Genomic DNA, 23824 nt, shown 5'->3' on the forward strand with positions numbered 1-23824 from the left:
CGATAAACTTGTCTAATTTTTAAAAAAGAACAAAACACCCATAAATTGTCAAGTGATCGTAATGGAAATGTCACCAAGAGATTCAGCATATCAGGGAGCCCTACAGTTGAAGTTTCAAGCTCCTATCTACAAGAATACGGATTTTTTATCAGGGATGCATGTTTATTTGTTTGTTTTCTGTTCTTTTCCTTAGGGGCGATGCCATCAAAGCAATAGTTCTAGAACATCAGATAGAGCTGATTCGAATGGAAAAAAAAATTTCTAGCGCCCTTTAAAGTGATCGAAAAGCCGGGGCGTAATTTGCAATTGGACAGGGAGGCGAAGTGCTCCTTCCTGACCTCAGCTTCTCCCCCTAGACTTTAGTTTGCCCCCATCTGAAATTGAGTTTCAGCAAAAAATCTTCTCAAAACTAGGATAAGCCTGCATAATTCAAGAATACAGAAAAACAGATCAGTTTTCTTTAGTATATCTTTGCCCTTATGGTACTATTAAATAAAAAAAACAAGTTTTTTAAACTGAAAGTAAGGAGCGACATTAAAACTTAAAACGAACAGAAATTATTCCGTATATGAAAAAGGCTGTCCCCTCCTCAACGCCTCGCTCTTTACGCTAAAGTTTTTCATTGTTTTAAAAAATGAAGTTGTGAGACAGAGTCAAACTTTAGCGTAAAGAGCGAGGCGTTGAGGAGGGGACAGCCTCTTTCATATACTGAATAATTTCTGTTCGTTTTAGGTTTTAATGTCGCTCCTTACTTTCAGTTTAAAAAACTTGTTTTTTTATTTAATTTTTGAACGTTTTTGAATAAATGCAGGTTTTGATCTTGGCTCACCGTACATGAATAATTAAAACAAAATTTTCATATTAATTTACTTTTAATTAGTTAAATGGCTTTCTCGAAACTTGTTTAATTTTATTTACGAACTTTTTTATTTAGTAATAAATATACGTAACTTACGAATTAACTTACGTAACGAACTTCTATATTCATATATTTTTAATACGTTTATTAGGGGGTTCGGCCCCTAATCAATACCTTGCTCTTTAAGCGAAAGTTCGAATTTTGTTCCAGTTCTTTAAAAATGACCGCTTAATCACAAAGGCCGTTAATTAGAATAAATAGCTCTTATGAAAGTACTAAAAAATCTTTGGATTAAAGAGCGAGGCATTGACTATGGGGTGAACCCAATCATATATGTAATATTTTCTGTTCGTTTAAAGTTTCGATGTTGCTGCTGTTGCAGTTGAAATACTTGTTTTTTTATATTAAATTTCTGATCTTTTTTAAATAATGCTGGGAAGTCCGGCGTCCCCTTCATAGCAATATCCCCCATGAAAACTTCCTTCATGAAAAGATTCTCCCACATAATCCCCGACCCACCCCCCCCTCCCACTACCAGGAAAAATCTCCCCTGAAAACGTCTGTATGGTTCCAAATAACCAATACTATATGGTAACATTGGGTAAAGTTCATAACTTTCAGCCCTCCCCCCGGGAACTTCGGGGGATTAAGTCATCCTAAAAGACATACTTATAATATTTTCGAACATTCTGAACAAAATGGCTATCTCAAAGTTTTGATCAGGTGACTTTGGGAAAAAAATGAGCGGGGGAGGAGGCCTAGCTGCCCTCCATTTTTTTTGTCACTTAAAAAGGGCATTAGAACTTTTAATTTCCATTCCAGTGAGCCCTCCCACGATATTCTAGGACAACTGGGTCGATACGATCACCCCTGGGAAAAACAAACAAACAAACAAACAAACAAAAAAACACGCACCCGTGATCTTTCTTCTGGCAAAAAATGCAAAATTCCACATTTTTGTAGACGGGAGCTTGAAACCTCTACAGTAGGGTTCTCTGATACTCGGAATATGATGGTGTGATTTTCATTAAGGTTCTATAACTTTTAGGGGGTCTTTCCCCCTTTTTTCGAAAATCAGCCAAATTTTCTCAAGCACCTTACTTTTGATCGGTAGGATCAAACTTGATGAAAGTTATATATTTGAAATCTGCATTAAAATCTGATTCTTTTGATGTATCTATTTGTATCAAAATACCGTTTTCTAGAGTTTCGGTCACCATTGAGCCGGGTCGCTCCTTACTTACAGTTCGTTACCACGAACTGTTTGATATGGCTTATTTTCCATTTTTCACCGTCATTTTCTCTTGATTTCCCTTGATCCTACCCACATAGCAGATGACAGTACAGTGGTGTCAATTAGGGAAGAGGTCAGGAGACATGTGCCCCTAGATTATTTATCCCCATAGATTTCGAAAAGTACCTTTTTTGGGGGTATTACTTAAAATACATGTATGGTATTCTCAATGAAAAAATTGAAAAAGTGACAAATTTTCCACATCCCCTAAATTTTGAAAAATATGCTCCCTTTCTCCCTAAATTTTTGTAAATTAGCACCACTGTAAAAGGACCGGCTCATTTCAATTCTCGAGAATACTTAATTACGTGATAATTTAGGGGAGATTTATTCTCTTTTAGTAGCGGTTGGTCAAGAATTTAAACACTAACTAGTCTTATGGTGTCTTAAATAACATAAATTGTCTTTGATTTGTCATTAAAATTAGCCCGAAGAACCTGAAAATGCCCGATCAGTTTAAAGTGTCCAGGTTTGACTAAAAAACAACATTACGAGAGCAGTCACTGCTATATACAGAAATTAAAATCTGAGCGGAACTGAGAGTAATAAAGACAAACCCTCAAGGCTCAATCTATATGAAGGGCTCTTGAAGAACGTCTCTCGTCTTTAATCAATCCTAAAGTGTATGCTTTTTGCTCCACTTCATAAAGATTATCAAATAAAAGCCGAAGACTTTTAAGATCAAACTGAGAAGAGATTAGGTAGCTTTTTAGTAATGTCATAATTTTCTCTCAAGGTTAAACAAGGTTTTTACCGACATATGTCCTGAAAATAAAAGCAATTAAAAAAAAGTATAAAAAAGATGTGTTGGCTGGTATATATATATATATATATATATATATATATATATATATATATATATATATATATATATATATATATATATATATATATATATATATATATATATATATATATATATATATATATATATATATATATATATATATATATATATATATATATATATATATCCCACTTCGGTACTCTATTGGTGGCAAAACTAGAAGTAACAATTTAAAGATTAAAATTTTGTCGATGCTAAAATTCTGCTATTCCCCTCTATCTCTATGCTATAGATTCGTGGATCATAGGCAGCGCAATAGCGCTGCCTAAGTAAAGAGTGATGTAGGCACAATGTTTTTTTTTTTTTTTTAGACCAAGACACTTCGTATCGAAGGAGCTGTCGAAAAAACTTCAAAAATGGCTCATCTGATAGGAAATTGAAAGGGCCAGTGTCCTTTTTAACATTCGGAAGTGATTGGAGTGCAACTAACCCCCTTCCAAGCCCACCGTTTCCCAAACATGTCAAATCAAAATTTTGAGATAGCCATTGTGTTCAACGTAGTTGAAAGGTCCAGAAATTATGTCTTTGAGGATGACAACCTCCCCGCCTCCAGAGCACTCATAGGCAAGTTATGCTCCGGGGGTACAAATAAGGTTTTGATGGAAAGGATGGTCGTACAAACTCCGGAATGGGCTGAATTGATTGAAAATCAGATGTTCTAGTGCCCTTTTTATGAGTCAAAGTGATCGGAGGACACCAGCCCCTCCACGTCGTATTTCCCACAATTACATCCGATAGAAATTTTAATATAGACATTTGTTCAAAAACAGTCCAAAGATCGTTTAATAAGGTCTTTGGGTTGACAGAATCCCCCAGAGTCTGGAGGTAAGGGTCGTAAGTTATGCCCCAGGGGCATATAATATTTTTATGAAAGGGTTGGTCGTTTGAACTTTAGAGGCTCAAAGAGGCTTTCAAGGGTCTCTTTTGATTGGAAATGTATGGTTCTAGTTCCATTTCAAGAGTCAAACATGATGGAGAGCAACAAGGCCGTCCCCCTCCCTGACATTCTTTTTTTCCCGAAAAGCATTCAATTGGAATTGTGAGATAGCCATTTTGTTACGAATAGTCCAACAATCATACAACAATGTCTTTAGGGTGGAAACAATCCCCCAGAGCCCAAGTTTTTTCAGCTGAAAATAAGGAGCAACATTAAAACTTAAAAAGGACAGAAATTATTTCGTGTATGAAGGGAATTTCTCCTCCTCAGTACCTTGCTCTTTACGCTAAAGTTTGAATTTTTCCCCAATTCTTTACGAGCGACTCCTGCAAAAAAAGGTCGTTTAATTAGAACAATAGGAAGCTTTTTTAAACGTACTAAGAAACTTAAGCTTAAAAAGTGAGGTGCTGAGGAGGGGGCAATCCCCTTCTTAAAAGTAATAATTTCTGTTCGTTTTAAGTTTTAATTTTGCTACTTACTTTCAGTTGAAAAAACTTGTTTTTTTTTTAATTCTATAAGAATCCATAGTTTGGGTCGCTATTTGTATTTTGGAGAAACTTTTTCAACAGCGTTAATCCTGACACAAACAGTTTTTTTTTTAATTTAATTTTAAAACTCCGTAAGTTAACCTGAAAAGTGAAACTTAATATGATTCCCTAAAGATTCTATCTATGCTCTTTGACAACCTTGATACACTTACACTCTTTTTGTTTATTTAAATTGTAAGAGCAGAAGTAGCAATAGTAGTAGCCCCAAAAGTTTCAACTTAACACTCCCAGTCGTTCTTGATATATTGCTGAGGTGTCTTATTGGCAACCATAAACACAATACCTTTTGGTTTAGTTTAAAGCAACATTTAGTTTTAAAGCCTAATAGGCAAATCGCATAGTTTTGGGGGGTTGAGATGCCCGATATCCCTAGAGACATAGTTGTTGGACCGTTCTACTATGCTGAACAAAATGGCTGTTTCGAAATTTTCGATGGATGCGTTTGGAAAATGAATGGGCCTGAGACAAGGGCTGCTTGTCTGTAAATCTATTTGTACGCATAAAAAGGGCACTAGAACTTTTAATTTTGAATCGAATTAGCTCCTTTAAAAGGTTTAATAATATTTCTAGCTATTATAGAGTGGGTCTGCCTATGACATTGCTTATAAGTCCTTATGAAAATCTACATGAATACAGTTCTTGTCGTTTAACTGAAACTCCTTCTAAACGTTCCCTAAAAGTTTCATCTTAATACTCTTAGCGTCATTAGTTGCAGTAACTGTAGTGGTAGTATCAAAAGTATTCACATAGTGCCTTCTGGCTAGTTCAAAATCCCCCACAACTTACGAGGTAGTAGTATTAAGATACAAATATTTTCTTTTGGTTGGTTCAACATCCCTCTCACAACAAGCCTTTCTAGTTTCAACTTCACACACAAAACTGCTCCTGAGATATTGCTGTTACACCCTTTTTCATAACCTGCATACAGACGGCATTTTGTGATGCAATTTACCTTCCTCCTCTTAAAATTCCTTGGAAATTTCACCTCTACACCTTAGTCATAGTTGTAATAGTAGTCACAATAATAGTATTAATATTACTAGTAATAGTATTAAATAGCGGTAGTACTACTAGCAGCAGCAGCGTTAACATATTGCCTTTTGTTCAGTAGAGCACCAATCTCATCAAGTCCTGGAAGTTTCAACTTAAACAATGAGCCATTGCTATGACATTGCTGATATGTCCTTTTGATAACCTGTATCTTCATACACTTCTTGAAATTTTCATCTCAATGCTCTTAAGCTTACAAGTAATTGCAATAGAAGTAGTTGTAGTAGTAGCGGTAGGAGGTCAGGAAGGACCCTCTGATGTGCACTGGGCAGGGCCCATCGGCGTATGGATACGTCCCGCCAGTCACAAACCTTCTCCCAGCAATGGGAAAATTGCAGGTGATGCAGGACGCCAGAAGGGCGCATTATCGGTAGTAGATATCGCCGACCCCTGCTAGGGATGGAGAGGAGTGGCTTACCGCCGTCCTGAAATTAGCCAAGAAACCTCTTTTCCTATAAAATATGAAGTACAAACGATCACGAACGAGAACCAATACTACCGCATCCGGGGCAACCGACGAAGTTACCGCGTCCGGGGCAACCGACGAAGTTACCGCGTCCGGGGCAACCGACGAAGTTACCGCGTCCGGGACAACCGACGAACTGACGACCCAGAATCTCCCTTTAACAGTGTTGACAACGATATCAACGAAATGGCTGAAACACCCGAGGATCTACAAGCCGTTCTTAACGACGTCTTCGAAGCCACTAGTTCTTTTGGAATGATCATAAATGTATCAAAAACAAAGGCTATGTGCTGCTCACGAAAGCCATAGGATACAGTTAAGCCAGACCTGAAAATTAATGGAGAGAGTATCCAGTTGGTTGACGAGTTCCCTTACCTCGGTAGTCTGATCACCAGCGACAACAGTCCATCAAAAGACATCAAAAGACGTCTCGCCCTCGCGAGTTCCAGTTTCAAGGCCCTTATGCCCATATGGCGAAGCAAGGATTTGTCTCTGCGGCTTAAGACACGACTCTTTGATACCCTGATCATCCCCATCGCAATCTACTCATGTGAAACATGGACACTGAAGGTAAATGACAACCGTCGACTTGCAGCATTTGAAACTAAGTGCCTCCGCCGCATCGGCGGGATCACTTACCTTGATAGAATCTCAAATTTCGAACTTTTCGAGCGCCTTAAAGTACAACAAACAAGTCTCATGAAGATCCAGCTCCAGCAACTTCGATGGATCGGTCACGTACAACGAATGAGTCAGTCCCGTCTCCCAAAAATCACCTTTGAAGGCCAAATTCACGGTTCTCATCCTCGTGGTCGTCCCCCAAAAAGGAGGAAGGAAAACTTTGCACCTCACCGCCTCTCGGACCTTCTTCGCCTAGCAAAAGACCGTGAAGCATACAGAAGGCACATCCACGCCGTTACGAAGAAAGAGGCCCCAAGACGACCTTCAAGGACGGATGGGACTTAAGTAAGTAAGTATTTGGACAATTTGCATGCACATAGCGTCTTTTGATTTAGTTCGAATTTCCCTCAATATTTTAAATAGAATATTCTGGTAGTAGTAATGGTGGTAGGTGTAGTAGTATTGGTAGCATACAAATATTGCCTTTCTGATGATATCCCTTATCATTTCCTGAACTTTCCAAATTAATATACTCAGTTATCGCTGTGTTACACCCTTTTGACAATCCGTATACACCTAACGTGTTGATTTAGTTCAACACTCCTCTCAACATTCTCTGAAAGGCTCACCTGAATGCCCTTCGTCTTCTTGGAAAGTAAAGTTCAAACATGCATACCTTTCTCAATAGCATATACTATGTGTAAACAATGAACGAATTACACAACTTACAGCCCTTTTCCTGATGAGGACTGAGGGGAGGTTGACATCCCCAAAGACATAGTTTCTGAACCTTTCAACAATACTGAGCAAAATAGATCTCTTAAGTTTCGATCGGATATGCTTTGGGCAATGATAGGCTTGGGGGGGGGCTGATTGCCCCCCATTCATTCTTGACTCTTAAAAGGGCACTAATACTTCTGACTTCCAATCAAATGAGCTCCATCCGATCCAAAGTTTATACGACCACCCGTTCCATAAAAACTTTATATGCCCCGGGGCATAACTTACAGCCCTTGCAGACTTTTAAAGTAAGAGAAGGAGGTCATACCCAAACTCTTGTTTGTAATGATTTTTGTTCGTTTCAAGCTTGATTTGCATATTGCAATTTAAGTTTCACTCGTTTTAAGATTTATTTATTCATTTACATTAATATATATTGTATTTTTGTTTGCATTAATTGTTTATTTAATTTCTGTTCGTTTTAAGTTTCATTTATACTTCAATAGCAAAATATTTTTTTCGTTTTAAGCTTGATTTTTATATTCAATCCAAGCATTACTCACTTTAAGAAGTATTTATTCATTAATATCATTACTTGTTGTATGTTTTTTCCTATGATTATTTATTTAATTTCTGTTCGTTTTGGGTTTCATTTATTGCTTAATAGTAATTTTTTGTCTTTTAGTTTGAATTTTAACAGGTATTTGTATCTGCTGAGCTTAAGTTTAAAATGGCCTTTACTTTTCTTTGCAAAACTTCTTTTTCGGAAACTTTTCTCAAAATTAATATTTGTTCGTTTTTGATTGCAAAAAGTTTCAAGTTTTTAGAATTCCTTATTTTCGAAATCAAACTTAAAAAAAAAATCAAAGGTTCATCAAATTATCAAAACTGGTATCAAAGTAACAATATCAAAGTAAAAAAGTTTGCCCCCTTTGAAATAAGCCCCTTTAAGTTTATGCGACGACTCCTTCTATATGAAGTGCTCTGGGGAAAAATAAATGGAGCGTGGGGGGAGGTTAGCTGCCCTACGATCACTTTTTACTCTAAAAAACTGAATTACAACTTTCAATTTCCAATCAAATAAACCCTCTATGAAGTTTATAAGAGCATCCCTTCCATAACAACCATATATGCCCCCAGGGCATAACTTACAACACCTACCCTCGGGCCCTGGTGGGCTGTGTCGACACCGGAGTTTTTGTTATCTGAACTTTGAAATATTTTTAACAAAATGTCTATTTCAAAATTTTTATCTGATGCACTTAGGACGCGGAGGGGTGAACGAGAAAAAAGTGAACGAGAACTTTCAATTTCCAATGAAATGAGCCCATTCCGAAATTTATACGAGCATCCCTTCCATGAAAACGATATTTTCCCCCAGAGCATTACTTACAATGTCTGTCTCCGGGTCCTGGGGGGTTGTGTCGACACAGGAGTTCTTCTTATCTGAATTTTGAATTATTTTTAATGAAATGGCTGTTTTAAAAGTTTTATCGGATAGGCTTGAGGAAAAAGGGGTGTGTGGGAGGGGGGAGGAGCTAGTTGCGCTCGGATATATTTTTACTCTTAAAAAGTGAACTAGAACTTTCAATTTCCAATAAAATGAGCCCTCTCTGAAGTTTATAGAAGCATCCCTTTCATAAGAACCATACACGCCCCCAGGACAACACTTACAACGCCAACTCCCTGGACTCTGGGTGGTTGTGTTGACACCGGAGGTGTTGATATCTAATTTTTGAAAAAAAATTACAAAACTGGTTTTTTTCAAAATTTTTAACCGATGGGTTTGGGAAAAAGGGGCGTGGGGGGTGGGCTAGTTGTCCTTAAATCTCTTGATTCTTAAAAAGTGAACTAGAACTTTCAATTTCCGATTAAATAAACACTCTATGAAGTTTCTACGAGCATCCCTTTCATAAGAACCATACATCCCCTTAGTGCATAACTTAGAACGCCTTCTCCCGGGCCCTAGGGGGTTGCATTGACACCGGAGTTTTTCTTATCCGACCTTTGAACTATTCTTTTTAACAAAATGTCTATCTCAAATTTTCATCAGATGGGTTAGGAAAAAGAAGGCGTGGGGGGGGCTAGTTGCCCTCGGATCGCTTTTGACTATTAAAAAGTGAACTCGAACTTTCAAAATCTAATTAAATGAGCCCTCTGAAGTTTGTATAAGTATTCCTTTCATAAAAACCATATATGTCCTAGGGCATAGCTTACAACCCCTGCCTCCGGGCCAGCGTTGTAACTGACTTTTGAACAATTTGTAACTTAATGGCTATCTCTAAATTTTTATCGGATGTATTTGGGAGAAAATGGGCGTGGGGGGAGGGGCTAGTTGCCCTCCAGTCTCTTGTGACTCTCAAAAAACTAACTAGAACTTTTAAGTTCCAACCAACTTAGCCCTCTCTGAAGTTTTAACGAGCATCCCTTCCATAAGAACCATACAATCCCCCAGTGCATAAATTACGACGCCTGCCTTCGGGCCCTGGGACGGGAGGGGGCTGTGTTATGTGGTCTTTGAACTACTTCTTAAAAAAGGGCTATCTTAAAGTTATTATCAGATGGGTTTAAGAAAAAAAGGGCGTGGAAGGGCGGGGGGACTAGGTGCCCTCCAATCTCTTTTGAGTCTTAAGAAGTGAGCTAGAACTTTCAATTTCCAATCAAATTAGCCCTCTTTGAATTTTATACGAGTGTCCCTTCCATAAGAGCCATATATGCTCCCAGGGCATAACTTACAACGCCTGCCCCCGGGCCCTGGGGGTTTGTGGGGACACCGGAGTTTTCGTTATATGATCTTTGAACTATTTTCAACAAAATAGCTATCTCAAAATCATTATCGGATTTATTTGAGGAAAAAGGGCATTGGGGGAGGGATGGTTACCCTCTGATATATTTTATGCTAAAAAGGTGAACTGAAAATTTCAATTTCTAATCAAATGAGCCCTCTCTGAAGTTTATACGAGCATGCCTTCCGTAAGAACCATATATACCCCCAGGGGATAACTTATAACTCTTGCCCTGAAGACCTTGGGGGGTGGGGGAGCGTCATGCTCAAAGATATAATTTCCAGAACTTTCAACTATGTTGAAAAAAAATGGCTATCTCAAAATTTTGAGTGGATGTGTTTGGGGAAATGGTGGTTGTGGAAGGGGTGTTAATTGCCTTCCATCACTTTCGCCTATTAAAAAGGGCACTAGCCATTTAAATTTCCAATCGAATGAGCCCTTTTTGAAATTTCTGCAACAACACTTTCTATAAAAGTCTTATATACCCCCAGGGCATAACTTATAACCCTTGCCCCAAGGTCTGTGGGCGGGGGGGGGGGGGGTCATTCTCAAAGACCTAATTCCCAGAATTTTCAACCACGTTGAATAAAATGGCTATCTCAAAATTTTGATAGGGTGTGTTTGCAGAAAAGGTGGGCGTGATAGGGCGGTTAGCTGCCCTCCAATAACTTTCGACTATTAAAAAGGGCACTAGCCCTTTGAATTTCCAATCGAATGAGCCCGTTTTGAAGTCTTTACGGCAAAACTTTCTATAAAAAGCTTATATACCCCCAGGGCATAACTTATAAACCTTGCCCTTAGGGCGGTGGGGGAGTGTCCTCCTCAAAAACATAATTTCAATCTGGAAATCAACAACGTAGTACAAAATGGCTATCTCAAAATTTTGATTGGATGTGTTTGGGGTAATGGTGGGCGTGGAAGGGGTGTTCGTTGCCTTCCAAACACTTTTGGCCCTTAAAAAGGGCACTATAACTCTCGGTTTCCAATTGAATGAGCCCCCTTTGAAGTTTTTACGACGACCCCTTCCATATGAAGTGCCTCTGGGAAAAAACAAATAATATATAATCAAGCAGTTCGTGGTAACGAACTGTAAGTAAGGAACGACCCGGCTCAATGGTAACCGAAACTTTAGAAAACAGAATTTTGATACCAATAGATACATCAAAAGAATCAAATTTTAATGCTGATTACAAATATATAAGTTTCATCAAGTTTAGTCCTACCTATCAGAAAATTTGGCTGATTTTCGAAAAAGGGTGAAAGACCCCCTAACAGTTATAGAACCTTAATGAAAATCACACCATCATATTCAGCGTATCAGAGAACCGTACTGCGGAGGTTTTAAGCTCCTCTCTGCGAAAATGTGAAATTTTGCATTTTATGACAAAAGAAATATCACGGGTGCGTGTTTATTTGTTGTTTTTTTTTCCATGGGTGATCGCATCGATCCACTGATCACAGAATATCTCAAGAAGGCTCATTCGAACGGGAATTAAAAGTTCTAGTGCCCTATTTAAGTGATCAAAAAAAAATGGAGGGCAACTAGGCCCCCTCCCACGCTAATTTTTTCCCCAAAGTCATCCGATCAAAATTTTGAGAAAGCCATTTTGTTCAGCATGGTCGAAAATATGATAATTATGTCTTTTAGGATGACTTAATCCCCCGAAGTCCCCGGGGGGAGGGCTGAAAGTTATGAACTTTACCCAATGTTAACATATAGTATTGGTTATTAGGAAGTATACAAACGTTTTCAGAGGGTATTTTTTCTGGTAGTGGGGGGGGAGTGGGTCGGGGGTCATGTGGGAGTATCTTACCATGAAGGAAGTTTTCCTGGGAGAAGAGACATTGCTATGAAGGGGGCGCCGGATTTCCCAGCATTATTTAAATAAAGATCATAAATTATATATAAAAAAACAAGTTTTACAACTGAAAATAAGGAGTAACATCAAAACTTAAAACGAACAGAAAATATTACGTGTATGATTGGGTTCACCCCCTGGTCAACACCTCGCTCTTTAAGCCAAAGATTTTTTAGTACTTTCATAAGAGCTATTTATTCTAAATAACGGCCTTTGTGTTTAAGGGGTCATTTTTAAAGAATTGGACCAAAATTCAAACTTTAGCTTAAAGAGCAAGGTATTAACTAGGGGGCGAGCCCCCTAATATACGTATTAAAAATATATGAATATAGAAGTTCGTTACGTAAGTTAATTCGTAAGTTACGTATATTTATTAATAATAAAAACGTTTGTAAATAAAATTAAACAAGTTTCGAGAAAGCCATCTAACCAAATAAAAGTTAAATTAATATGCAAATTTTGTTTTAATTATTCATGTACGGGGAGCCAAAATCAAAACCTGCATTAATTCAAAAACGTTCAAAAATTAAATAAAAAAAACAAGTTTTTTTAACTGAAAGTAAGGAACGACGTTAAAACTTAAAACGAACAAAAATCATTCCGTCTATGAAAGGGGCTGTCCCCTCCTCAACGCCTCGCTCTTTACGCTAAAGTTTGAATTTCTCACAACTCTTATTTTTTTAAACAATAAAAAACTTTTAATATTTAACAATTAATTAATAATTAATAATTAATTCCTTTTTTGGTTTGTATACTTTTACTTTAATTGACATACTTTTTTCATTGCCTTTAGAAAAATGTTTGTCTCTAAGCTTCATTAAATAAATAAAACAGTTTTTTTTCAACTGAAAGTAAGGAGCGACATTAAAACTTTAAAGGAAAACAAGCTATTACGTATAGGAGGGGGTTGTCCCCCTCCTCAATACCTCGCTTTTCACGCTACAGTTTTTCGTCACTTTAAAAGTGTTAATTATTGTTCTAATTAACCGAACCTTGTGTTTCAGGAGTTGTTTTTAAAGAATTGGGACACAATTTAAACTTCAGTTTCACAGTTTCATGAAATGTAATTAAACAAATAGAAAGGGGTTTTCAACTAAAGTAAGGAGCAAGTTTTAAAAATAAAACAAATAAGTTACTCTTTATATAAGGGGGACTGCCCCCTTTTATACACCTTGTTCATTACACAAAAGTATTTTTAGTGCTTTGAAAAATCTTATCTCTCCAATTGCTAATTTTCTTTAAAAATTTGGAAATAAGCAAAACTTCACAGCAAAGAGTAAGGAGCTAAGGAGGAGACATCCCCTTTCATATAAAAAATAATCTTTTCAAATAGGTTTCAAATCTGTTTCTTGCTTTCACTTGAGAAACTCTTCTTTTTTTTTAATTTCTGACTGTTTTCCAAATCAAACCCATGTCTAACCAAGATATAATTTGAGGTACCTGTCCCTTAAATCCCTGGTTAATTGCTTTAAAATGTGTAAATCAATAATTGGACGTTTATTAGTACCATCCTACATTTAAATTTTCAATTTAATTTTGGATAAAATTTGAATATACTTAAAAATTGGCGATGAATAGTAATTTTGGTAAAAAGTCCTTGTCAATATTACTACAAAAGAATTTCGGTTGGAAGAAAAGGAGTATTATTGTTGTATGGATGGAAATTATGTGAGACTTTTGATCTTCTACATAACTGAAACCATCACAACCTCTACAATAGGATTTTCTTATTGATAAATAAATTACATCGAAGTACATCATATAAATAGAAAAAGAAAATAACACCTTTTAAAATAGCTGAAAACTAAGCTCCTTGCAGTATTTGCCACCCAAAGAGATTTTCGGGTGGGGTTGACCTGCCTTGCCTTTTCCACCTCTGTGCTGGTAGAAACGGGAATGTAATTTTTCAGCTGTATAGAGAAACAATTTAATTAATTCCTACTCCCCCGTACCTCTTTCAACATTTATCTGAAGCCTCGTGAAGAGTAAGCATTTTGTCCAATAAAATGTACTTTTTTAGGAATCTACCCAACCCCCACATAAACAATGAATCATCCCCCCTCATTATAGCTGATTACAATTACAGATCCCAAAACGTAGCCTAATTACAACGTAGCCAATAAACACGTACAACGTAGCTAAATAAAACGTAGCCAATCAAACAGTTCGTGGTAACGAACTGTAAGTAAGGAGCAACCCGGCTCAATGGTAACCGAAACTCTAAAACACGGAATTTTGATACCAATAGATGCATCAAAAGAATCAGATTTTAATTCTGATTTGAAATATATAAGTTTCATCAAGTTTAATCTTACCTATCAAAAGTTACGCGCCTGAGAAAATTTGGCTGATTTTCGAAAAAAGGGGAAACACCCCCTAAAAGTTATACAACCTTAATGAAAATCACACCATCATATTCAGCGTATCAGAGAACCCTACTGTAGAGGTATCAAGCTCCTATCTGCAAAAATGTCGAACTTTCCATTTTTTGCCAGAAGAAAGATCACGGATGCGTGTTTATTTTTTTTTTTTATTTTTATTTTTTTTTCCCAGGGGTGATCGTATCGATCCAGTGGTCCTAGAATATCGTGGGAGGTCTCATTGGAACGGAAATTAATAGTTCTAGTGCCCTTTTTGAGTGACCAAAAAAAATGGAGGGCAACTAGGCCCCCTCCCACGCTCATTTTTTTCCCAAAGTCATCTGATCAAAATTTTGAGATAGCCATTTTGTTCAACATGGTCGAAAATATTATAACTATGTCTTTTAGGATGACTTAATCCCCCGAAGCCCCCAGGAGGAGGGCTGAAAGTTATGAACTTTACCCATGTTAACATTAGTATTGGTTATTGGGACCCGGCTCAATGGTAACCGAAACTCTAGAAAACGGTATTTTGATAAAAATAGATACATCAAAAGAATTGAATTTTAATGCTGATTTCAAATATATAAGTTTTATCAAGTTTGATCCCACTTATCAAAAGTTACGCGCCTGAGAAAATTTGGCTGATTTTAGAAAAAAGGGGGAAATACCCCCTATAAGATATAGAACCTTGATGAAAATTACACCATCATATTCAGCGTATCAGAGAACCCTATTGTAGAGGTTTCAAGCTCCTATCTACAAAAATGTGGAATTTTGCATTTTTTGCCAAAAGAAAGATCACGGATGCGTGTTTATTTGTTTTTTGTTTTTTTTTTTCTTTTTCCCAGGGGTGATCGTATTGACCCAGTGGGCCTAGAATATCGTGGGAGGAATCATTGGAACGGAAATTAAAAGTTCTAGTGCCCTTTTTAAGTGATCAAAAAATGGAGGGCAACTAGGCCCTCTCCCACGCTCACTTTTTTCCCAAAGTGACCGGATCAAAATTTTTAGATAGCCATTTTGTTCAGCATGTACAACAATATTATAAGTATGTCTTTTAGGATGACTTAATCCCCCGAAGTTCCCGGGAGGAGGGCTGAAAGTTATGAACTTTACCTAATGTTAACATATAGTATTGGTTATTGGAAAGTATACAGTACAGACGTATTCAGGGGAGATTGTTACTGGTAGGGGGGGGTTCGGGCAGGGACGTACGCAGGGGGGGCCTCCAGGCCCGGGCCGCCCCTCCGAAATCTCACGATTTTTTTCATTTTCCCATAACTTTCTGATTTTTCTCACAGAATAATGGGTTTGAAGGATTTGCCCCCCCCCCCCCGAAACAAATTGGCCCCACTTCAAAACAAATTGGTCCCCCCCCCGAAAAAAATTCCTGCGTACGTGCCTGAAGTGGGGGGTTATGTAGGAGGATCTTTCCATGAAGGAAGTTTTCATGGGGGAAGGGACATTGCTATGAAGGGGACACCGGACTTCAATGCATTATTTAAAAAAAGATCAGAAATTAAATATAAAAAAACAAGTTTTTCAACTGCAACAGCAGCAACATCAAAACTTTAAACGAACAGAAAATATTACATATATGATTGGGTTCACCCCCTAATCAATACCTCACTGTTTAAGCCAAAGATTTTTTAATACTTTCATATGAGCCATTTATTCTAATTGGCAGCCTTTGTGATTATGCGGTTATTTTTAAAGAGTTGAAACAAAATTCGAAATTTCACTTAAAAAGCAAGGTATTGACTAGGAGGCGAACCCCCTAATATACGTATTAAAAATATATGAATATAGAAGTTCGTTACGTAAATTAATTCGTAAGTTACGTATATTTATTACTAATAAAAACGTTCGTAAATAAAATGAAACAAGTTTCGAGAAAGCCATTTAACCAAATAAAAGTAAATTAATATGAAAATTTTGTTTGAATTATTCATGTACTGTGAGTCAAGATCAAAACCTGCATTTATTCAAAAACGTTCAAAAATTAAATTAAAAAAAACAAGTTTTTTTAACTGAAAGTAAGGAGCGACATTGAAACTTACCGTCATTGGCTCACCGTCATTGAATAAGTAAGCAAAATTTGCATGAAAATTTTACTTTTCTTTTGCTAAATGGATGTCTCTAAATTTGGTTATGACGTAATTTACAAATTAACTTATGTAACTAACTTCTATATTCGTATATTTTTCTTCTGGCAAAAAATACAAAGTTGCAGATTTTTGCAGATATGAGCTTGAAACCTATGTAATAGGGTTTTCTGATACGCTGAATCTGTCGGTGTGATTTTCATTAAAATTCTTTCACTTGTAGGGGATGTTTTCCCCTCTTTAAAAAATTGGGTAAATTTTTTTTGGCTCGTAGCCTTTGATGAGTAATACTAAACTTAATAAAATTTATATATTTAGAATCAGCATTATAAACACATTCTTTTGATACATTTATTGATATCAAAATTCCGTTTTTAAAAGTTTCGATTACTATTGAGCCGTATCACTTGTTTTTTTTTATTGTTTTTTTTATTACGTATATGTTATTATGTATATGAGGGGGTTCTCCCCTTAGTCAATACCACGCTCTTTACGTTAAAAGTTAAAAAAAAAATTGATTCATAAACCTCTGAATCACAAAGGCCGTTTAATTAGAATAGATAGCTCTTTTGAAGGCACTATAAAAAAAACTGTAGCGTAAAGAGCGAGCTATTGACTTAGGGAAGAACCCCCTCACATACGTTATAATTTCTGTTCGTTTTAAGTTCTAATGTTGCTTCTTACTTTCAGTTGAAAAAGCTTGTTTTTTTATTTATTTAGTTTCTGATCGTTTTTTAAATAATGCTTGGAAATCCAGCACCCTCTTCATAGAAATGTCCCTTACCCCAAAGAAACATCCTCCACAGAAAGATTCTCCAGAGTAACCCCCTCCTCTAGCCCCCCCCCTCCAGAAAAAATCCTTCCTGAAAATGTCTGTATACGTCCCAATCACCAATAAATAATGCTGGCAAGTCCGGCGCCCCCTTCATGGCAATTTCCCTTCCCCCATTAAAACTTCCTTCATGGACAGATCCTCCAACATAACCCCCGACACACCCCCCCCCCACACTACCAGAAAAAAACCCTCCTGAAAACTTCTGTATACTTCCCAATAACCAATACTATATGTTAACATTGGGTAAAGTTCATAAATTTAGCCCTCCCCCTGGGGACTTCGGGGGATTAAGTCATCCTAAAAGACATATTTATCATATTTTCGACCATGCTGAACAAAATGGCTCTCTCAAAATTTTGATCGGGTGACTTTGGGAAAAAAATAAGCGGGGAAGGGGGCCTAGTTGCCCTCCATTTTTTGGTCACTTAAAAAGGCCACTAGAACTTTTAATTTACGTTCCAATGAGCCCTCCCACGATATTCTAGGACCACTGGTTCGATACGAACACCCCTGGGAAAAAAAAACAAACAAAAACAAATAAACACGCATCCGTGATCTTTGTTCTGGCAAAAAATACATAATTCCACATTTTTGCAGATAGGAGATTGAAAGCTCTACAGTAGGGATCTCTAATACGCTGAATCTGATGGTGTTATTTTCATTAAGGTTCTATAATTTTTAGGGGATCTTTCCCCCTTTTTTTGAAAATCATCCAAATTTTCTCATGCGAGTAACTTTTGATGGGTATCACTAAACTTGATGAAAGTTATATATTTGAAATCAGCATTGAAATTTGATTCTTTTGATGTATCTATTGGTATCAAAAACCCGTTTTCTAGAGTTTCGGTTACCATTGAGCCGGGTCGCTCATTACTTACAGTTCGTTACCACGAACTGTTTGATAAAGCCTAAAATATAGTTATTCATACTTTTAAATAAATTAGCTTCTCAGAATTTTAAATTGAATGCAAATTCATCCTCTTTGGGGTAAAGTTGTAGTTTTGTGCCCTAACATAGCAAGAAAACAAGAGTTTTCCCTGGCCTAATCTGTATGGTCACTTAAAAAGAGCTTAAAATTTAGTTTTGAATGAGCTCCATCCCAATTATCTTGGACCTTCGGTTTGATACAATCACCCCTGGGAAAAGGCAAAACAAATAAACATGCATCGACGACGTTTCTTCTGAAAAAAGTGAAATTCCACATTTTGAGGATTGGAGCTTGAAATCTCTACGGTAGGGTTCTCTGATATGATGTATCTTATAAAAAAAAAAAAAAAAAATCAATAAGATCGATTGCTTGTTGGGAGGGTTTCCCTTTTTTCAAAATCAGGTAAATTTTCTCAGATTTTTGGTTTTGGGTGGGTAACAATAAACTGAAAGAATCTTATATATTTAGAATCAGCATAAAAAGCCAATATTGCCGGTGTAGCAATTGTCATGAGAATTCCATTTTCAGTTTTGGTGATTATTGTTCGAAGTCACTTTTTACTTTCATTTGTTTTTTTTTTTTTTTTTTTTATCACAAACTATTTGATAAGTTCTCTTGTGACGAAAACTTGTTTTAACCTCTTCATTTTATTTAGTTGAATAGGACAATAAAAATAAAGGGGGTCAATTTGACAGCTGTATAGTAAGTTTAAATTTTGTCTTTCTTTCGCTATTCTATTTTGTTAATGTCTGAATGTATAAGGGATTTAAGTTTGAGGGGAGAATTGTCCTGTAATGAAAAAGGTAAATTTTACATGGCCGTTATAAAATCAAAACGTGATATCTATGCAGGCAGGATGATTTTTCAGTATCTCTACTCCTTTTTTAAACTATTCTAAGGCGTAGAAAATTGCACAAAGACAAGTCTACATCTGTTATAATCTATGGAAGCAATCTTTCTGTAATTTTGGTTTGAGTTTGATTTTCTTTTAGGATTAAATTCATAATAATTAAATATATTATTGATTAAACAGATTGATCCCTTTACCAGGAATCCTTGTCGTTTAAAACTTATTGTATTTTGTTTCATTTTGCATGCAATTTGTTTGCTCTTATTTGAGAGTTTTTTCCTAAAAGTACTTAAAAATAAACTCATTCCTACGAAAAAAAAATTATGAAATATATTCCCTGTCATCCAATCACCAGTGATATTTTGGCATTTGCCCCCTCCCACTCTGGAGAATTTTCTGCCAGCGCCCTTGATTGGAATGGGATAATAAGTATTACTATACGTATAAAGCGATTGAGTGAGGAAGACACCCCCCCCCTCATATAATGAATAATTTCAGTCCCTTTAAAGTTTCATTGTTGCTCTGAACAATCCCTCAAAAAAAACCTCTTTTCTTATCTAATTTCAGGTCGTTTTCAATACCATTCAAAAAGTTACCCTAGATTCGATGTGGGCCACCGTTCCCTCAAACTCCATTCTCCGCACCAATGTTCAACTCTTACAGAACATTTTTCTTTTGAGAAAAATCCCGCACTTAGCTTCTTTGCTTTTCTATTGACTAGAAGAAATGTCCTGAAATATCAAAAATAAATGGTAGAGCAATCATTTCCATAGTTTTCAAGATGAGCTCTTCAAACAAATCATTCGTCCTTCGTGAACACCTGTAGGTGTGCCAAGAAGGTCAATCCCTTCTCCCCTGAGGAAACCAGAAGACATACAAAATTTATATAAATAGGAAACAGACAAATATTCCCATTTAAATCTTAGTAAAAACAAAGCATCTCGTAGCACACACTCACCCTGGAAGACTTCCTGGTGACACTCATAATCAACCACCTCCCCCTCTTCAAGCTCTTCTCCCCTTTGTACAGGTAAGCATATAAATTTGATTCTTTGCTACCAAGAACAATTATATCTGTAATTACAGAGGAACTATCACCGCAGCATCGATATTAAAGGCTTAGTGCAAAAAAATTCCTGAATATGAAGGGAGATTAGTGATAGCTTCTTATCCCCATCCTCTAAGCCCGATTCTCTGTTTACTTAAAGGTTCACTGGGAATTACAAAATGTGGGCATAAAATTGTGCTCTTTCAGGCTTAAGGTACCTCTCCCCCACCTACACAGAGATCAAGCGGTGCTCCTCAATTATATTATTTCTGTAATTACAGAGGAGCTAGTAAGAACTACAAATACTTAAAATATTTGATACAAATAAAAATGATAAAAAATACAAATACTTAAAATACTTGAAATGTGGCGCTGCCCTTAAAACCTCATAGTTTTGGAACAACCGAAAGAAAGTTCTTAGTTCAGAAATGATTAGACCCATGATAAAATTTAATAGTTTTAAATCAATCGGCTATCCCGGAATTTTCACGCGAATGGTTTTTGGCCTTCTTTGTTTCAAAAGAACGTTTTTGCACCACGTCATTTATTGTGGCACAATCGCTTTTACTACTTGAAAAAGTACTTTAACCTCCCATTTCCGTTTGACTGAGTCGTCTATAAATAATCTAGGGTCATAGATTCCATATGATCACTACTAGGGAAATAAACAAACAAATAACCGCATATCTCTGATCATCCCTGTTGGGAACACACAAAATTTCGTATTTTTATGCATACAGACTTAAAACATCCGCATAAAGGTTCTCTGACATGCTGGATTTGTTGGTGTAGTTTCCATCAAGACTACTCTAGTTCAGAGATTAATTCGTTCTTTTTTTAAAAAAAGGGCAAATTTTCCTAGGCTTGAAACTTTAAGTGGGTAGCTTTCGACTTAATGAACCTTGCCGTCTTAGAATCACTATAAAAAGTCGATTGTTTTGACTTTCGATGGATTTATTGTTATCAAAACTCCTTTTTACGAAATTCATTTAAAATCATAACAGTCACTTCTTACTTACATTTTATTAACGATGTTGTTCAAAAAATCCGTGTCTAAATTCCACTGCGATTTTTCTTTCACTGCAGGGTTTTTGTTTTATCAGTGATAATTTTATTGTAAATACTAAAATTTTTAAGTACCCTACTTAATAAATGTTTAAATATTTTAAATACTTAAAATACTTGAAATGTGGCGCTGCCCTTAAAACCTCATAGTTTTGGAACAACCGAAAGAAATTTCTTAGTTCAGAAATGATTAGACCCATGATAAATCCAAGGGACAAAAACATGTTTTATTCCTAAATTCATGGCGCAAGCTAGAATTATACTTAATTGCCCCTAGTCTTTTATCGATGTTTTAGGTAAGTATTGAATCTTCTTTTGAAAGAATCAATGGAGATACATTCCGGAACGAATGATTCATGTTCTGGTGTAAATTATACAAATTACTATTATGATACAAATATCTAAGTAGTATAAAAAAACTTATATTGGGTGTCAAAAATTTGCCCACATGACAATTAATTAACCACAAAGGCTTATGGAAGTGAAGGACACAGGGGAAAAACAGAGAATAAAACATAGTGCTTAGTATATAACCAATACTAATTTTTGGTTGAACAGTTTGTCCTTTTACAATATTTGGTTATCCTTTTAAAATGTACAACTTTTTTTCTTTCACTGCATTACAGCAGAGGGAACAAGTCTCAGTCGTCTAGACATTTTCTATTTAATTTTTTCTACTTTTTTTTTTAATCCTTTCGGTGGGGATTATTTGTTATTCTCGTATGACAAGAGGATCTTTTATTTGGCCCTTTCATGGTCTAGGCGATCAGCGACTGAGCATGATGTAAGTCCTAAAACCTATAGGGTCTGAAAAGGAAGCTCACAGTGCACAATTTCGAAATCACAAAATATATTTGATCCCAAAATAACATAGGTTGCATATGTGAATTTGATCTAGCCCTTTTGAAATATGTTCCATATGACTAAAACTTGCTGTTTATTGATGTTATTATGTAGTTTAGGTTATTTATTTTTAATTACTCAGTGAGTATTACTCACCCGTAGTGATATTTACTCTTTTGCTAGTTATTCCCTTTCTATTGCCTTGAGAATAAGAACGAACACTAACTAGATGATCTCTTTGGAACTTGTAAAAATAAGTTGAAGGGACAACACATCCTCAGTGATTGGTCAATTTTCGATATTTACAAATGTAGTGCCATGCGTATACTACTGAGTCATTTTTATTGGTATGCGGGTACTCTAGTAAGCAAAAAGTTCTAAAAGTTGTAGACACTGCATTTACAAGGGACACTTTGGGCGCGAATTTTGGAATATAAAAGTTGATGAAAATTATAATAATGTAGCTAACTGATAAAATTAATAAACCAAGAAAAGAAGAATATGAAGTACCAACGGCATTGTAATTATCAACTAAAAGCAGGACATCAAGTAACGATTTTGAAACAAATATTTCAAGGAAAAAATTCAGTTTATCAATGTGACTATCAAAGCTATACCAATCGAATAGTTCGTGGTAACGAAGTCCAAATAAGGAGAAACTCTAGACCAATTGTAACCCAAAACTCCAAAAAGAGGAATTTTGATAACATTTAATACATCAAAAACTTAATACTTTTTATGCTGATTAAATATACAAATCCATTAAGTTTAATGTTACCCGAGATTGAGAAAATGTCCGTGATTTTCGAAAAGATGGGACAGGGGGAACATCCCCGAAAAGTCCAGTGATCTTAATGAAAATCCAAAATCAGATTCAGTATAACAGAGAACCTACTGTAGAGGTTTCAAGCTCGTATCTACAAAAATGTTGAATTTCCTATTTTTGCGAGAAGAAAAATATTACGTATGCATACTATTTTTTTTCCCAGGGGTATTCGTATATCAAACCAATGATCATAAAATATAGTTAGAGGGCAATTCAAACGCAAATAAGTAGTTCTAGTGACACCTTAAAGTGACATTAATTACGAGAGGGCAACTTGCCCCCCTCCCATGCCCCTTTGTCCCCAAAGACATTCCATGAAAATTTTGAGATCGCTTTTTGATTCATCATGGTTGAAAGGTCCAAAGACTATGCATCTCGGGACAGGGAAGGATCTAGGCCTGTCAGCGCCCGGGGCAAGAATGGCATTTGACCCCGGTCAATAAACCCATTAGAGATATCAAATCACGGTTATTTTACTTCTTTAACTAATATATTTATTCATTGTATATTTATTTTATTGTTTGACTATCATCGATATATTTTTCATGTAATTCCTAATATATACAATATGGTTCTAGAAAACTCTAAGAAACTTTCAAGAAACTCTAATTTTATTATCGAAACAGAAAAAATACAATTTAAATTACACACAATCAATCTTATCCTGCAGATTTAGTAAATATTGCATAATCATTCCTCTCAAATAGATCAAAGTTGTAAAATACAAAAATATTTTCTCTGACCCCGTCTCTATTTACTTTGGAATTCCTCACATGTTAAATTCTTTGGTGTCATAATTTTTAATACTAATTTGAACAGCATATAATGCTTTCGATTTAAAATCCTGACTGTCAATAATTAACCTTGCTGTAAATTCAGACCATCTAAGAAACTGATTACTGTCGATGACCTTATGTTGACAATCATCTTCGTAAAAAAAATTCAGAAATAACTGTAAAAACATCCCTAAAAAG

At 36.0% G+C, this 23824-nt stretch overlaps 1 pseudogene across 1 annotated transcript in view; it reads right to left on the reverse strand.

Moving 5' to 3' along the window:
• LOC148951955 (neuropeptide SIFamide receptor-like) overlaps positions 1-22214 on the reverse strand; it is a 45766-nt pseudogene extending 23552 nt beyond the window's left edge. Inside the window, exons 1-2 of the transcript XR_016141788.1 lie at positions 22181-22214; positions 19665-19799 (exon numbers count right to left, since the gene is read on the reverse strand). The product of XR_016141788.1 is annotated as a neuropeptide SIFamide receptor-like (transcript). The remainder of the gene's footprint in view (positions 1-19664; positions 19800-22180) is intronic.
• Between the last annotated feature and the right edge of the window lie 1610 nt (positions 22215-23824).

The sequence above is a fragment of the Artemia sp. Qi Xiang Cuo genome, chromosome 5 (genome assembly GCF_049724085.1).
Source record: "Artemia sp. Qi Xiang Cuo chromosome 5, ASM4972408v1, whole genome shotgun sequence".
Taxonomy (NCBI): domain Eukaryota; kingdom Metazoa; phylum Arthropoda; class Branchiopoda; order Anostraca; family Artemiidae; genus Artemia; species Artemia sp. Qi Xiang Cuo.